This window comes from Malus domestica, chromosome 04, assembly GCF_042453785.1.
Source record: "Malus domestica chromosome 04, GDT2T_hap1".
NCBI classification, from domain to species: domain Eukaryota; kingdom Viridiplantae; phylum Streptophyta; class Magnoliopsida; order Rosales; family Rosaceae; genus Malus; species Malus domestica.
Genome location: NC_091664.1, coordinates 16,158,634 through 16,165,718, shown reverse-complemented (window position 1 = coordinate 16,165,718; position 7,085 = coordinate 16,158,634). Strand labels below are relative to the sequence as shown.

At 42.3% G+C, this 7,085-nt stretch overlaps 1 long non-coding RNA gene across 1 annotated transcript; it reads right to left on the bottom strand.

Moving 5' to 3' along the window:
• Window positions 1–4,522: 4,522 nt before the first annotated feature.
• LOC103433110 (uncharacterized) lies at window positions 4,523–6,542 on the bottom strand. The gene is made up of 3 exons (XR_529086.4): window positions 5,934–6,542; window positions 5,008–5,086; window positions 4,523–4,658 (listed from the first exon to the last, which is right to left on the bottom strand). It is a non-coding gene; the product is annotated as an uncharacterized lncRNA (long non-coding RNA).
• Window positions 6,543–7,085: the final 543 nt, after the last annotated feature.

Sequence of the window (7,085 nt, the reverse complement as noted above, 5' to 3'; positions counted from 1 at the left end):
TCATCCAACGAAAAAATGCTTCGTACTGAAAGATATCATCCTGAAGCTAGCACAACAAGGGAAAATCAAGCTTGACCTCGAAGACACGGTTGCGGCACACACTACTACTATCGTGTTTGGATCACTCGATCATGTGCCTCTTCGAAGCATGCATGACCATTCTCGTCAATGTTCAAGTCACACGGCACCTCCTACACAACCATCACCAGGGGCAAGCAACCAAGATGCATCTACTGGTAATAAGGAAGGGTGGACATCGGCGACCTACAAAAAAATGAGGAAGCCAAGACTGCCATAAGGCCAAAAAAGGAGCCTAAACCCGCCCTTCGAACTTCAGTCTTCGATAGGCTGAATCATTCAAAACCTAGAATTTCGGCACTTGATCGCATCAGTGGTCGAGACCGAACTTCCGTCTTCAAAAGGCTTAAGACGCCAACACCATAAAGATCTGTCTTTTAAAGGTTATCAAAACCCAAGAAACAAAGCCGCATAGCTAGATCTCCTCCGCAACAGTCGGCTTTGGACATACTTGAAGAAACTAAGAAGCCTTCTAGAAACAGGAAGACAACACCAAAAGAAGAAAAGCTCGACAGTCTAGCAGGAAAAAACAATTTTCAAAGCTTGATTCCTTCAAGGATGAAGCGCCAAGCAACTTTGGAAGTCAACACAAAATGACCATTGAAGGTAAGGAGGCGCACCATCATCTACACCGGCTAACCTTCACGACAACAAACCCAAGAGGACCACACTGAAGAGGAGGCCCAAGAAGACAAAGAAGACGAAATCACGGAAGAAGACGTCACTTCCGGCTCTGTCAACTTAAAATCTTCATCTCAATCGCTGGGGGCATGCTCCAAAACCATGCCAGTCAAGCTAAGTGAAGTTGAATGATGGATTCATGTCACTCCAAATAAACTGCACAAGAAGCATATGTCTTTTCCACAAGTGCACCAATCGGAAATGGGGCAAAGCAGCTTTCGCCAACCTCCAAAAAGATGTGAAAGTGTTGAAGATGAGGAAATTTTGACACAAAGATCGACCATGCGCGATCTCTTCTTCCTCAGAAAATTATTCAGCTACTCGGTCAAGGCTCTTTGTTATAAAGATTGCGAAGAACGCCTCTCCAGGCAGTAACCATCTCTTCCACAAGTTCACCAATGGGAAAGGGGGCAAAGCAACTCCTGTCAATCTTCAGAACAATGTGAAAATGTTGGAGATAATGAAACTTTGACACGAAGATCATCCATCCCCATCACAATGCATGACCTATTCCTAGAAGACTTCTTCAACTACTCAGTCAAGGCTCCTTGCTATGAAGATTGCGAGGAACAACTCTCCAAGATCGATTGACCAACCAACTCCTGCTCCTTGGTCGCACGAGCCTAAACTGCACGAACCAAAGCTCCTTGTCCGCACGAGCCTAAACTGTAAAACATGAGGCTCCTCGCCCGTACGAGCCTAAATTGCATGGCACTAAGCTCCTGGTCTGCACGAACATAAAAGGCAACACCAAAAGCTCCTTGCCTGCATGAGTGGAAACTGCAAATGGCACCAAACTCTCCTAGCCCGCAAGAGCATAAACTGCGTACGGCACTAAAAAAAAAAGTATTTGAACTAATTTATGACTATCTTCTTTAGAAGAGTATGTAGGCAACTTGAAACCTCAAAACTTCAAGTACAGTCACATAAAAAAAAAAGAATTTTATTACAAATACAAATAATATTCTTCGTACAAAAAAAAAAAAGAAAAAAGAAAAAAAAGAAATACATATATATATATATATATGTACATATACATATATGTAAACAACTCCAAAAAGCCCAAGCTTTCCTCACGAAGGCAGGTATCTTCCCTCAGCAAGAGTCTCATTAACAAACTGCAGAAACCACATTTGCATCTCGGATTGCATATGAGTGGCAAGCTCGATTGTGTCTTTCATTCTGTGACCCTTCGTCCACATCACCATCAACTGTTTCTCCTCGCAGATCTGGGAGACATCACTGCTAAGCACATCAAAATCCATGGCAGTAGCTTTCTTCATATTACTAAGCTTGGAACTGTGCAACAAATATGTCAGGAACAAGGTTGAAACTGCAGCGCCTTGCTGGCTCTGTCGATGTTTTCGACGGCTTGAAGAATTGTTTGGCACTCTAGTCTTGAAGGCTTACGCGAGGACAGATCCAATCATTCGCCGACACCCAAAGCTCATTGACCTTCGATATAAGGTCAGACACCCAAATGGATGGTGGTAACCCGCACTCTGGTCCTGCAAATTATTTATAGCCGCCTGTGTTGACTAATGCCCTATGCTTGATCGTGGAACTGAGAGCCATGGGAACACTAATCCTGTGGCATCTGCAATGCTTGCTCAATATTCTTCGTCCAATAATTTGCAGTTTCAACAAGCCACAGTTTGTAAGTTCAAATGCTAATGTTAGCAATGAGTATGGGAGATCTGCGAACATAGTATTACCCATAACATCACCATGTTCCCCACCTCTGCCATGAAAAACAAAAAACAAAAAATATGATGATGGTGGACGGCCACCATGTAAAAAGAAAAAATATATATATATAATAATACTAACAATAATAAATAAATAAAGGGGAATGAGAGGCAAAGAAACAAAGCCTTTCGGTGCATAACATAAAGAAAGAAAATGGGAGACACCATGATGATGCTTTTCTTTCTTTGGAAAGCAACAGCATGAGGACAGACAGCAAGATGCAGAAGCACATCGGCATAGCATGGCAAAGAGGGCAACGTTTCAGACGTTAAACATTATCCTTTGCAGCAATTGGCAGTAGTAAGAAACAAGGAGAGCCCATTATCCTTCGCAGTGGCCAGCATTTCCTATCGCAGCTCAGCCCCCTTGCAGCAGCTTTTGTGCAGCAAGCGTAGCAAACGGCAACGGCAGTGCAACAACCCTTGTACAACAACCCTCATGCAGCACCAAGACTCACGGCAATGTCACCACCGAGGGAAAACTATGACCAAAAGGCACTACACAGCAAAATCCTGCTACAGTCTTTTGCACAGCACCACATGGCAACGCACCACCGAGGGAAAACTGTGACCAAAAGGCACTACACAATGAAACCCTACTGCAATCTTTTGCACAGCACCACGCAGTAAAAAGTAACCTTTTGCACCACCTCAAGCTCCAGCCGCTTCTGCACCTCCGCCATGGCTGCTACCTTCAAATGAGATTGACAAAACCGAAGTTTGTCAACACACACACAAAGACCTCCTCTGTCTCTCTCTCGCAGCTGCCAACAACTTCAAAGATAGTCGTCAAACGACTAGCTGGTCGTGAAGCTCGACACATTGCACTACCTCCAAGCTCGACCTCGTGCCCTCCACTGCTGAAGCACTGGTGCCCCGAAGCTCCGTTCCATCTTCTGCCCATCATCAAAATTTATACAAAAAAATATATATTAAAAAAAGGGATAGTGGAGCCAAGGTGGTGCCTCAGCCAGCACCATGAAAGAAACAACAACAACAACAACAACAACAAAGCCTTTTCCCACTAAGTGGGGTCGACTATATGAATCCTAGAACGCCATTGCGCTCGGTTTTGTGTCATGTCCTCCGTTAGATCCAAGTACTCAAGTCTTTTCCTAGGGTCTATTCCAAAGTTTTCCTGGGTCTTCCTCTACCCCTTCGGCCCTGAAAAAATGATAGTGCATCAGCACCATGAAAAAAAAAATATAAAAAAAGAAGGTGGAATCTTGGTGCATCTGGCACCATGTGTGGAAAGCAAAGAAAATAATATATATATATATATATGTAAAAGATAAAGGTTTCGAAACGATGCATCTGGCACCATATGGAAAAAAGGATAATGGGTGCATGATTAAAAAAAATGTAAAAGAATGATCGTGCATCTGGCATCATGTGCAAAAAAAAAAAGAAAAAAAATATATATATATAGAATGAAAAAAGCCTTATTTATTGATTTCTTTGAAAATTTACAGAAATGTACATTTTACATCAGTAAAAAAAAAAAAAGAGCAAACAGGAAGGAGCCTTCACGAAGGTTGCTCGTGTGAAGCCTCATCACTCGGCGGAACCCCAGGAGGAGGAGGCACCGAAGGTTGATCATTTGGAGCTTCATTACGCGGTACAACCTCAGAAGACGAAGGCAAATGCTGTTTGAACAAACCCACAAACCTCTGATGATCAAGTAAAATTTGACCATCAGATTCCTGCATCTGGTCAATTTTCCTCTTCATGTTTGTAGTAGGGCTGGGCACGGGCCGGGCCGGGCCCATTTTTGAAAGGATCGGACCGGACCCTAAATTAAAGGAGACAGGGCGGGCCGGGCCGGGCATTACAATTCTGAAAATAGAAACCGGACCTTACCCGGCCCGCTTGAAACGGGCCGGTTCGGTCCGGGTACACGGGTCCTTTTTTTTTTTGCTGTTTAAAAATGTTTGTTGCACAGAATCTGTGCAAAAAAAACTGCAGTAGCACAGATTGCAGTTTGAAAAGCGGAATGAAGATGAAAAAACTGCATATGGTCAAACAAGCAGTGGGAAAACGTACACTATGAATGGTATAACAGAGTTTACAGTAGCAGAAATATTTGATTATGTACATGCTGTAAGAATGATTACTAATAAGTTTGATGCTTTGCTTCTTTTCAATTTTGTCCTGCATAACATAAACAAATTTTATTAGAAACACTGAAAAAATGTCAAGCAGGCAGCAAATAATTAAACCCTGACTTTAAACCATAATTTAAACCCTGACTTTGTTGCTTTCTGATTGGTTCAAAGCAAATAATTACTCTCTGGGATGGGAAACATAAGTAGGCAGCACAATTAAACAGAGTGAAGTTCAGTGAACACATAACAGACCAAAAAGGCTGAAAAGTATCATCATGTTATTATACTAATCAGTTTAGACATACCTAAAAGGCAGACAACATTCTAGATTAGAGATACAAGGAAATTAACTTGTACAGTAGGAAATTAACTTTAAGAGATACAAGTTAACATACCTAGTTGCACCTACTTTTAAGAAAAGAGAGAACCTCTGCCACTGGAAGTTTGGAACTCATTCTTCTTGTTAAAAACCACCTGAACCGAGTGAACAAAGTAAATAATCAATTCAAACAGGAAAGAGCTTCCTAAAAAATCCAAGAGACTAAAACATAAACCTAGTCAAATATGAGTTAAATAGTTTGCTTGTAATAGTAATTGGGTAACAAACAACCATAGTTCATATGAAGGTTGTATAACTTGTATTAGATGGAGCTGAATTAAGTTGTCTATCTCACTACAAAGTATTGAGGCATCCAACTCCAAGAAAAAAACATTTGCAGCATAGATACAACCAGATACATTCAGTATTTATAGTCACGGTACCAACTTATCAATGGCTGTAATCAGATACAGTTGAACCGATTATTCAACACCCAAAAAGTTGTGCAGGTACCAGTACATTCACAAACCCTCTAACTTCAAATAATCCAACGTCTAACCAACCGTTCACTACCTCCCTCTAATATGCATATTTCTAGCATTTAACTAATCAAGGAGAAAACTAAAAGCATAACCCTTTAACCGTACAATGGTAATCTCAATATGCTAAAATAGCCATATATCCTCTACCCGCTATCCATTCACAACCCTAACAAAAATCTTCAATTTTTTTTCGTGATCAATCGAGTAGCGCAAGTAACTCCGTTTCTACTTCAGATTTCCATAATCAAGAGCCCACCATTTAACTATCTACTAATCTAGTATCTAATTTCCTTAAGAACTTAGAAGTTAGAAGGCATCAAAGCTTGCCAAATTACTGCAAAATTATCAATTCAATCATCAATCTACTGCAAAATTAACTCTAGTAGTAACCTAGTTCGAAAACCCTAAAATCCCTACACCCAAAATTCAAATTAATAACAAAACCCTAATTCAAAATTACCTAAATTTTAGAAGGATGATGGCTGGTACCAGTGTCATCGACGACGGTGATGGGGTGATGGTGGTCACGACGGCGGGGGTTGCTGTCGAAAATGAGAGAATCGATGGCAAGGGTGATGGCCTGGGTTCTCTGGGATGTTATCAAGAAGGATGATGGGTGGTGCCGTTGTATTCGCCGAGGAGAATCGACGGTTGGTAAGGGGATTGGAGTCGAGGGAAGGACGATTAGAGTCGCAGAAGGTAACTGTCGAGGGACTGAGGTAACCGTCCGAGAGTTTGAGATTGAGAGAGACAGTGAGACTGTGAGAGCGAAAGTCGGGAAGAGAGATAGAGAGAACGTAGGGTAAAACTAAAACAACGGTTCAGATTACATATGTAGCTTAATCATCAATCTGGTCCGTTCATTTTAATTACAAACGGGCCAGTCCGGGTACCCGCGGTTCTTATACTCTAGGAACCGGCCCGAACCGAAAATCACAAAGGCCCACCCTGGGCCGCCCTGTTTCTCTTTTTTAAAAATAGGAACCGGCCCGTACCCGCCTCGAACCGTCATTACCCGCCCCGACCCGCGGTTCCTGTACCCGTTTGCCCAGCCCTAGTTTGTAGCATAGTTATGTGCGAGCCTGTGCAACTGTTTATTCTCATGCTTGAGCCCTCTAATCTCCTATTTGAGACTCATCACTTCAGCCACCAATGATTCAACTTGACGGGTTCGAGCAAATAGACATTGGGCCATATTAGACACAGAACCTGCACACTGCACACTGAGAGCCAGAGAATCCTTAACATCTAAATCATCAGACCGTTTGGAAAGTAGTCTGTTATCTTTAGGAGTGACAAGGTTCTGGGCCACCACCGCAGCGGTCATATCATTCTTCATCACCGAATCCCCAACGGTAAGAAGACCAGTAGGGGATATGAAGGATGGATGCCATATGTTGTCTGGAGAAGGCGGGACTACTTCTTCACCAAGGTTTAAGTCGAAACGACGGTCGGAGGGTCCATACATTTTCAAAGGTGTTGAAGAAAGAAGAGGTCGGACAAATCAAGATCTTAGAAGTGCAAGAATGGGGTTTCTACAAGCGAAAATTCAAGTGTGCTTTGAAACGAACTGCGTGCCTTTATAAAAAAATCAGCACTCGATAGGATTTCA